The sequence below is a fragment of the Sesamum indicum genome, linkage group LG5, assembly GCF_026168435.1.
Source record: "Sesamum indicum cultivar Baizhima isolate 11 linkage group LG5, ASM2616843v1, whole genome shotgun sequence".
NCBI lineage: Eukaryota > Viridiplantae > Streptophyta > Magnoliopsida > Lamiales > Pedaliaceae > Sesamum > Sesamum indicum.
In genome coordinates this window covers 14,980,345-14,990,524 of record NC_142661.1, presented here as the reverse complement: position 1 = coordinate 14,990,524, position 10,180 = coordinate 14,980,345, and positions in this window count along the sequence as shown.

Genomic DNA, 10,180 nt, shown 5'->3' with positions numbered 1-10,180 from the left:
CCTATAATAAGCTGTCACAAGAGGATAATTGTTAAGGTATTTATAATTTTAAGAAAATAGTTATAAATTTTTAAATAACAAAAAAATATTTATAATATAACAAGTATTAAAAAAAATTATTATAATTTACCCTCGTTAAAATTGGTGTGTTGCGACAATAAATATCACCATTAATTTTATTTTAGGATACATAAAAAAAAAACCTTCCTTGAAATTTGACATAACTACGAAGACCTCTCATTATTTGAAAAATTAAAAATACCTCCATAATGTTTGATGAAATTATGTTATCTTTGGATGGAGGTATGAAATTGTCAACTTTGTCTTTACTGTTTTTTTTTTAAATTAAAAACTTATAAAAAATCGAATAGGATGGATGAAAAATTTCTAAAAATTATCCACTTAATTCATAAAAAAATAAATAAAATTAAAATTTTTAATCCCTAATGGCATGGTCAGTAACTATAAAAAATAGATGAAACATAACGAATTGAACTAATTATTAAACGATTGTTAATATCATAAGATATTATAATTTTTCAAATAATAAAAAAGTATTTATAATTATAATAAATTTTAAGAGAGAACGTTATAATTTAGGGTTGATGAAAAAGGTAGAGAGGAGAGAATTGAGTAGGAAGAAATTTGGATGGTTGGGCAGTGGGTAATCGAATCCCCACATGCGACAAACTCAACCCACATGTGCCACCAAATATCAATGATTCTCGCACATGCCTTCCTCCCTTCGCTTTTCACACTCTTTCTTTCAAGATTTTGGGTCCCCCCCCCCCCCCCTCTATTTTTTATTTGAAAAATTACATAAATTATTTTTAATATTTGTTCTGTTTAATAAATAAATTTATCAGGCAGTCAAATATTCAAAAAAAATTATTGATATTAGTAAAAAAAATTGAATGAAAATTCATATTTACTCACAATCGAGTTATTATCAATTTACTGCAAGTCGAATGAATCTTTTCTAACCAAGCTACTCTTATACTTCTTAACAGGCTAATGTTGTGAGGAGGTACATCTTCATCCTTATAAAGATAATTTAGTCATAGAAGATTTATTTATTGCAATAAGTCGGTAAGTGAATCAAAGTTCAATATGAATTTTCATTCATTCTTTTTTTTTTTTTGCTGATGTCGGTAAAATTTACTAACAAACGAACCCATTTATTGAACAGAAACAAACATTATATATAGATATAAACTTTATCAATATTTTAAGAATTGCAATTATTTGAAATCCTTCTTATCATGAAATTATGCAATTAAGTAATGAGAATTTGAAATTGGTAAAGTTAAATAGCATACATTAAAAGTCAAATAAAAAATAGTTACCATTTCAGACATAGCGTTGTGGACAAAGAATCATAACGAATGATGTATGCGTTGGCGTGCCAGCGCGTCTCCTCAAGGCGCGCGTAGCACAGTAATTGAAGGGGATTATTAATTGCCTAAAATAAAATAGAATATATTGCATAAAATCTTTTTTTATTTTCAAAATTTAGCTAAAAAGTCTTATGTATTAAAAAAATAGGTAAAAGATTTTCGGTATTTTTTAAGATATGGTGTACTCTCCCTTTCTGTTATGTAAAATCTAAAGGCGTTAATTTTTTGCTGAATTGCCCAATTATTCTATTTATATAGTCATTTATTTTCAATTATAAAAAATAAACGGTCCACATCTCAAATAATTTAAAATATGATTTTTTGTTATATATAATATAATATATATGTATTTGTAGTGCCGTCACCGACCACTAACAAAAAGGACGACGGTGTCGTGGGGGCGACCTTGGGCGACAATGTCGCGCCTTTTAGCCGCTACCGCCGAGGCTAGATTTGGGGCAACATCGCACCCATAGTTTAGGACTTGGGCGATGCTGATTGCCCAGAGAAGAAGGGTTGCCTCCATCGCTCAGGTGTCGTTACCGACCACTACATGCTGACGACGGAGAAGAAGGTAGAATTTTTTTTAAAAAAAATAAAGTAAAAATAATTTAAGTTTTTCAAATTTTAAATAATAAATAATTTAAAATATTTAATTTAATTATTATTTATAATTAATAATATAACTTAAATAATTAATATTAATTTTTTGGTATTTTGATATTTAATTAGTATTATTTCATATAAGTTTCTAATTTGAAAAGTGAATTTTAGTATATTAAATTTGTATTGCGTTTTTTAAATTTGAAATTTTAGTTTTTAAAAAATTATATACTTTTTAGGTATTCTTATATTAAATTAATATATTTCATAAATAAATATAATTTATTGTAATATATTTGAACTCAATAAATAATTTAAATTAATATATTTAAATAAAATAATAATACAATTAATTTAATTTAAAATATATTTAAATTAATAATATTTTAATTGAGTTAATAATGTATAATTTTATAAGTGGCTATTATATTTCATATAAATTTTTAATTTGAAAACTGAATTTTAGTATATTAAATTTGTATCCTTTTTTTAAATTCAAAGTTTTAATTTTTAAAAAAATTATATTCTTTCTAGGTATTTTTATATTAAATTAATATATTTCATAAATAAATGTAATCTATTGTAGTATATTTGGACTTAATAAATAATTTAAATTAATTAGATAGTTTTAAATAAAATAATAATATAAATAATTTAATTCAAAATATATTTAAATATGAAAGAAAGGAGTAAAACGGACATTATACACTTAAAGTAATTCCAAAAAGGACAAGAAATGAGGTTCACTCGTACAATAGGCTAGTGTCGCACACTCCCCGTTAGTTTCTAATAGAGATAGAATTTTTTGCTATATTTTATAAAATACAGGGGGCTTTTTGCCTATAAAACACAGAGGAATTGTTTACTATTTCACCAAAATACGGGGGGTATTATGCAATTTACGCAATAAAATATACATCCTCAATTATATCATTGTTCACACTCTGTAATACACATATACTCTAAAAAATTATCTAATATAGTTTTGAATACGAACAAAGTTCAGACACGGCTCTAATAAGTGTCGGCGTGTTCAAATTTATAAAATAAAATAAAAAAAAGGACACAGTGTTGGACATACTTGTTGGTGTCCGACGCATTTAGGAGGCGTATTCAACACGTTTTCAAATTTTTTAAATAATTTCAAAGAGATTTGGACTATCTTAAGAAAAAAAAAGTTTGGATTTAATAAAAAAGAAAAAGAAAATTAATTCACTCATTTCAAATTAAAAGTTTTGGGATGAAAAAAATTGAGATATAGTCATGATGATATAATTAATTTGGATGATTAAAATCTTTTCCATTACATACTTTTTGCAATAAGCTGATTTGCATATTTTTTTGTGCCACATTTGATTAAGAATTTTAACGTAAGATATGCTTATATTATATTTTATCTCAAATTTTTTCATATGTTTTATTTTAATTTTATGAGAAATTGAGCATATATATAATTAAAAAATATATTATATTAGTTGTGTCAATGTCGTGCCGTATTCTAATTTTTTTTAAGTTTTTCGTGTCGCTGAGTCCAAGTCCATGTCCATGCATCATATATTACACTTTAGACCCCAAAATTAAGGTACTTTAACGAAAAAAATAGCATTTTTCGGGGGGTTCTTCATTTTCGATCCCATTGATTACAGGATTCTTACTTTGGTTTCGTAACTTTAAAAAAGCAGTAGTTTTGGGTCCCACTACACCTTTTCATTATACGTTTAAAGGAAAATGCAACGTGATCATTAAGTGCATGAGACCAAAATTACTACTTTTTAAAAGTTACAGGACTAAAAGTGAAAGAATCCTGTAATATATAGAATCAAAAGTGTAAACTCTCTAACAACCATATGCTAAAAACATGACATTCTTCGTTATAATATATAAAGAAAATGTGTCATGGGACCAAAAGTGTCACTTTTTAGAAGTTAGGTAATAAAAAATTAGAAGCCCATAACCAATAAGACCAAAAATAAAAAAATTCTAAATTACAGAACGAAAAATGTTACTACCCAACCTATTTGACTTGAAAACTCGGTCCGGATCTGAGTCCAGATCCAAGCCAAATCTATTGCCATCCATAGACTGTAGATGAGTATTTTCATTGCCATCAATGCCCTTTTTGAATCATTTTATACCATTCAACTTCTTGGTGGCACTATATAGAACTTTTAATTATTTTTCAGTAGAGAAACATCTCAGCAAACAATTGTATATATATCTACTGCCACAATCTTTTTGTATCTAAAAATTTTTTTAAGAAAAAAAAAAGTGATAGAAATTGATTTTGGGCCCCAGTCTGGGCCACAAATCCCCACTGTGGATCTGCTCTGGTTTCTCACTGGGCCTCCCCTTGGAACCTTTGATCATGGATGTTGGGCTTGGGGTGGGTTGTTTCCGGGGTAATTGCCTACCTCTTGGGCTTTTTGTCTAGCCTATGATTTCATGGTTGTATGTAGCTCTCTGACGTTGTATTTGGTCCTCTTTCGTGTTATTTGTTACCCTGACATGCAATATATGTGCCGCATAATTAGACTAATGTAATTATTTTAGTGAAGCTCGTAATATTTTTCTATATATTAAAAATTGCCATTGCCTAACACATGCAAAAAACTGCCTAATAATTTCATCTAATGCATTATAAATGCTTATTTTACTTGAATTAAATTAAAAACGAGAACTTTGTACAATATATATTATATTGATAACGATGTACATATATACATGCAATACGAATACTAATATATTATTTTTTATGTATACCAGAAATTTGGCTACACCACAAGGGTAGAAGGATCTTCAAGAGAATTTTAATATTATCGAAGAACTGGCCCTACACAATAGAGGTTAGCACTCCGATGCTCAAGTCACTAACGGATTAAGAAGAAATAAAAGAGAAAATCTGAAATAAAGTGAGAATAATGGTATAAATTAGTGATGAGGTGTATATATTCTTATGAACTGCAAAATATAAGCTTGAAATATCCTAAAATCAAGAGATAATGGTGTAAGAAAGTGAGAGTTTGAGAATAAGTGCGATGTTGTTTGATGTTACCAGAAATCTGCAATAAATCTCTATTTTCAGGCTTCTACAAAGTTGGATATGAGGGGGATTGTTGAGTGTCATACGACATTGAAAAGCTCTTTGAGTTCGCTATCATACCCAACAAACCGTTAGTGATTTGGATAAGTATTGACTGAGGTATGTAAACTCGATGAAACCCTGCCAAATTTGCCTAATTTTTTGAGAATTGGTTATTTACAAACTTTCCAGCTCATTTATGCCTAATTTACAGGGAACCACCTGGAGATATTTTAAAATGACGCATACAATATGTTGGCAAGCTGCATATATGTCATCCAAGCTGTCGATTGACATGGGTTTATCTCTGGGGCCTACCAGTTCAGTAAAGCAGCAGGTAAGTCTGTGGACCTTTCTTCTCTATTGATGGGCTTTATCCGTGCTGCTTGTGGCCTTATCCAACCGGATGGTGAGCCAGTTAGGCTCTTAATCGGCTGGACTAGTAGATCTAACTTGTGAGCTTGACCCATTGATTTTAGGGGGCATCATCACTTCCCCCACTTCAGGGGTGCAAGTTGCAAAGTTGGACTGTTGGAGTAAATAAGATATCCTGCAAAAAATAGAAGGAAATTCATGCTCATCAGCAGGACGGTTCTTGCCAAGCTTCCGAAATAAGATTGGGTGCCACGCTCTAACTAGAGAATACTCCTACAAAAAATATCGTTATTCCCTCCTTTTTCCACAAAAATTTGTGAAATTCAAAATTTCAAATTTAGAGAAGAGAGTACAAATGATAATGATTGCAAAAGGAAAAGAGAAGAGTCCCAATTTTTTTGGAAGATTGCGTTATCTTCAGAGGTTCTGAGTTCACAGTTGGAAGGACAATGGCTTCCTTTTTGAGTAAATGCAAAGTTTTAACCCTTTCTATGGATAACTTGAATTATTTGATCAAGCTATATTAATAATAACACTACATAGTGTTAACAGAAAAATAGGACTATTCATGAATTTCAAAAGTATATAAATGGGCTTAATGCAGTTTATTCCCTTATAATATTACAAATGAGCAGATCACCTCTTTTTGATAAAAAGCAGCAATTTATCTCTCCATACCTTTTTAAAATGAACCAATTTACCTCTCTGTCTAAGGAGGTAAATTTTCTTCGTTTTAAAAATTACATGGGGCAAATTGCTATATTTTAAAAAGTATAGGAATGTAACTTATTATTCTTTATTTTATATGAGAATAATTTGCCCATTTACAATACAAAGGAGTTGTTTATATTTTTTTCGTATATAAATATTTAAAAAACTAAAAATAAATAAATAAAAAATCTTTGGCAGACGCTTGTCAGCTTTGGGTGGAGCCAAGCCAATTGACATTGATTAGCTGAATTGTGGTATTTCAATTTTTAATAGAAAAGAAATTGTGGAAGAAGATAGGCATAATAATTATGCCTGTGGAATATGCGGGTTTTACTTATGACCTTTTGTAACGGGCGTGAAATGACATATGTGGACAGTTTTATATCCCCAATTTCCGCGTACTGTACTATGCTTTGGGGGTTGGCTTATAATAAGGAGAAGATGTAGGGCGACTGACTTCCCAATGATGATACCCAAAGACGAGATTCGGATCTGCCTGTGGGATATCCCAAACCGGAAGTCAATAATTTGCACAAGACCAGGAAGAGGGAAGTTCAATCCCATCATTAAATTGTTTCCTACTAAAACTAGTTGTATATATATATTAAGCAAAAATATGAGCAATTCTGTGTGATATGAGAAATGTGTATGGAGTATTTTTTGAAATTATAAAACTAAGATGTGAGATAATGGAAGCATCGGATAGCGGAATAGAAAAAAAAAAGGATGTTGATACCTCAACAGGATACATTCAGATGCCGCTGGTGCCTGGAGCATTCCTCGCTCTAGTCGGTTGCATTTTTTATGGGGCGGCACTACTGGACTCCTTGGGGGCTCTACTTGTATTGGGCTTACTCAAGTTGAGTCTCCTGAGAGTCACCTTAGGCTTTGTTTTACACTAGGATTTGCAATCTCCTTTTGGACTGCTTGGGCCTTTTCGGGCCAGCACATTTTTATGTTAGCCCTTGAGGATTATGGGAGAGTTAGTTTCATCGCATTCTTAGTACAAAAAATATAAAAATAAAATTTTAAATATTTTAATATTTTTCAAATATGGGTGAAGACGAACCGCCCTGATCAACGGCCACATCGTCCATAGATGACCTAGATGACAGTGGCGGCCACCTAGGGCAGACTCTAAGATTGAGTAAATAGTTTTACGAACAGATGAATCGTATCCACTAGAAAAAAGATAAAGATCTATACAAGTTATACGTGTCGTCACCATTTTGTGGAAAATTGTTAGGTTTGAATATGTTCTCGGCTGTGCTATTGGAAGTGTGGAGAAGTCAGAATATCTCGGAGGCAGGGCGTAGGGGAGGGGATTAATTTTATTGTTTAAAAAATAATATTTTATAGTTATACATATAATATATATTCAAAATTGTTAAATTTAGACCCTTAATCCTTTATTAATTTAAGATTTAATGGTTGAGATTACTTGATTAAATCCTACTACTTTTATACACTAAAAAAAGATCTAACAGTTATTAAAATATAAAATAATATATAATAAACAAAGGCATTACGGTCAATTAGTAAATAATTAATGCCGTTAGGTGTATTCAACGAACAGGAGCAAATGAGCTACATTTAATAAAATGGATAAGATTTTTTTTCCTATTTTTTAAACAGTGTGAAGTTTTTAACTGAATTTTAACATGCAAGGGCTTTTTTGCAATTTTGACTTTGAAATAAAAAAGAACAATTTAGTTCTTTATTGATAATTTTAGTCCTAAAGACCTATAGTTATAGGACCAAATATGATATCTATTGTAGACCAAAATTATCAACACATGACTAAACTCTAAAAAAAGGATCAAATATTAGATGTTCAGGATTAAATTTATCAAAAAAAGATTAAATGTGTGAATGGAGTAAGTTACAGGACCAAAAACACTAATGACCTAAAGTTATAGGACCAAAAAGGTACCAAAACAATATATTAAAACTTATAAGATACTTTTCAATCTTATAAGATGCTATGATGTTTGGCATAATAATATCTTTTTATTAGTAAAATAACCAAAAAAGATATGATATCATTAAAATCAAGTAAGCAGCTATTTCTTGACATATTTGATATCCAACTTTTTAAAAATACTTTCGTACATATAATATATTAGTTTAACTCCAAATAAAAATTCAAAAATAGTGTAAAATATGTGAATGTCGAATTGAAATATAACCAAAATAATGAAGATATTTTTATCTTATGAAATATTAATTATATAGAGCTTATAAGATGATTTTAAAAAAATAAAGTTAACTTTTTTTTACAAAAATAATATAAGATCCAAACATCTTATTTTAGGATTTTATAAGCTAATTTTTTAAAAAAAATTATCGAGCAATTTTCAAGAGCTTATAAACTCTAAAAAATCTTACAAGATATTTTGAGAAGCGTATAAGAGGGTGTTTAGCTAAACTTATTTAAAAGATCTTGTGAGCTCATACATCTTATAAGGAATTAATTAAATATCTGCAATAAATAAGATTATGAAGCTTATAAAATGTTAGTAATAATAAATTAGTAATTACGTTCAAAGTATTTAATTATTAAGGTTTTATAAATAAGTTAACTCTGTTTTTTTTTAAAGAGTTTATAAACTCGTAACATCTTATTGTAGAACTTTTAAACTATTTTCCTAAAAATTATCAAATATTTTGTAGTGTTTCAGAAACTTTCAATCATCTTATAAGATGTTTTAAAACCTTATAAGCTGACCCCAACACCCATTAAGTCCCCAGTTTGAGTTAAAAAAGAGTGAACGAACCAACTTTTTAAATCTCCTTTTGAAAAAAGAGTACATTACAACGAGATTCCCTGAGATCTAGATTAATTATAAATTCTCGCTCGTTGTTTGAAAAATTATTGATACTCCTCTGTTTTAACTGTCATCTAACAATTAGCTCGATCCATTAGTCTTTGTTTAGCTTTTCATTCATTTTTTATGGTAAACCGATCAAAATGTCCTTGTGGTGAAGATATACCTCCTCCCATGTATTAATGTATGAAGACGTATGAGGTAATTTGATCATTAAAGGATTTGTCTGACCTGCTATACGTCAGTAATAAGTCAATCGAAGGTAAATATAATTTTTATTTTTTTATTTTTTGTGAATATCAATAAATTCAGTGAATTTTAACTAACTGAAGACTTATTTGTTAGACAAGAGCAAACATCAGAGGTGCTAAATATAATTTTTTAAACTACAGAAAATTTACTTGTAATTATATCAAAACTCAAAAGAGGGAAATATAATTATCTCTTTTTTAAATAATGACAAGATATTTATAATTATATATAACTTCAAAAGTTTTATTATAATTCCCCCCTCCCCCCCCCCCCCCAAAAAAAAAGTAAACAGGGAACGTTAGGGACTGGAATACAATTAAAAAGTAATTATAAAGTATTAATCAAATCTATATTTGTCTATAACGATGATTAATAAAAAAATTGTAACTTGGATCTTTTCACGAAATCTTTCAACACACTTGCTCAAAGCCTGCCCTGCAATATGGCGGTGGTTTTGATTACAAGAATACAAAAATTACTTTAAGGTCCTTAATTTTTAGGATAATTATAACGATTTTTCTAAAATTTATCATAATTATGAATAACATATCATTACAGTTTAAAAAATTATAAATATTTCTTTTGATATTTAATGAATTATGTAATAATTGAATAAATATTTGGAGTTGTCAACTTTACCCTTATTTATTTATTATTTTTTTAAAAAAATTATAAAAAAATTATTCAATTAGTTCATAAAAAATAAAAAATAATAAATAAATAAAATTATAATTTTTAGTTTATAAGAGTATTTTGATCAGTTCACCATAAGAAATAAATGAAGATCTAATGAAAAATTAGCAAATTGGGCTAATTGTTAGAAATTTATTAAAATTGAGAAAGTACCGATAATTTTTTGAATAAAATAAAAGATATTTATAATTATGACAAATTTAAAGAGTGGTTGTGATAATTACACTAATTTTTAATAAATA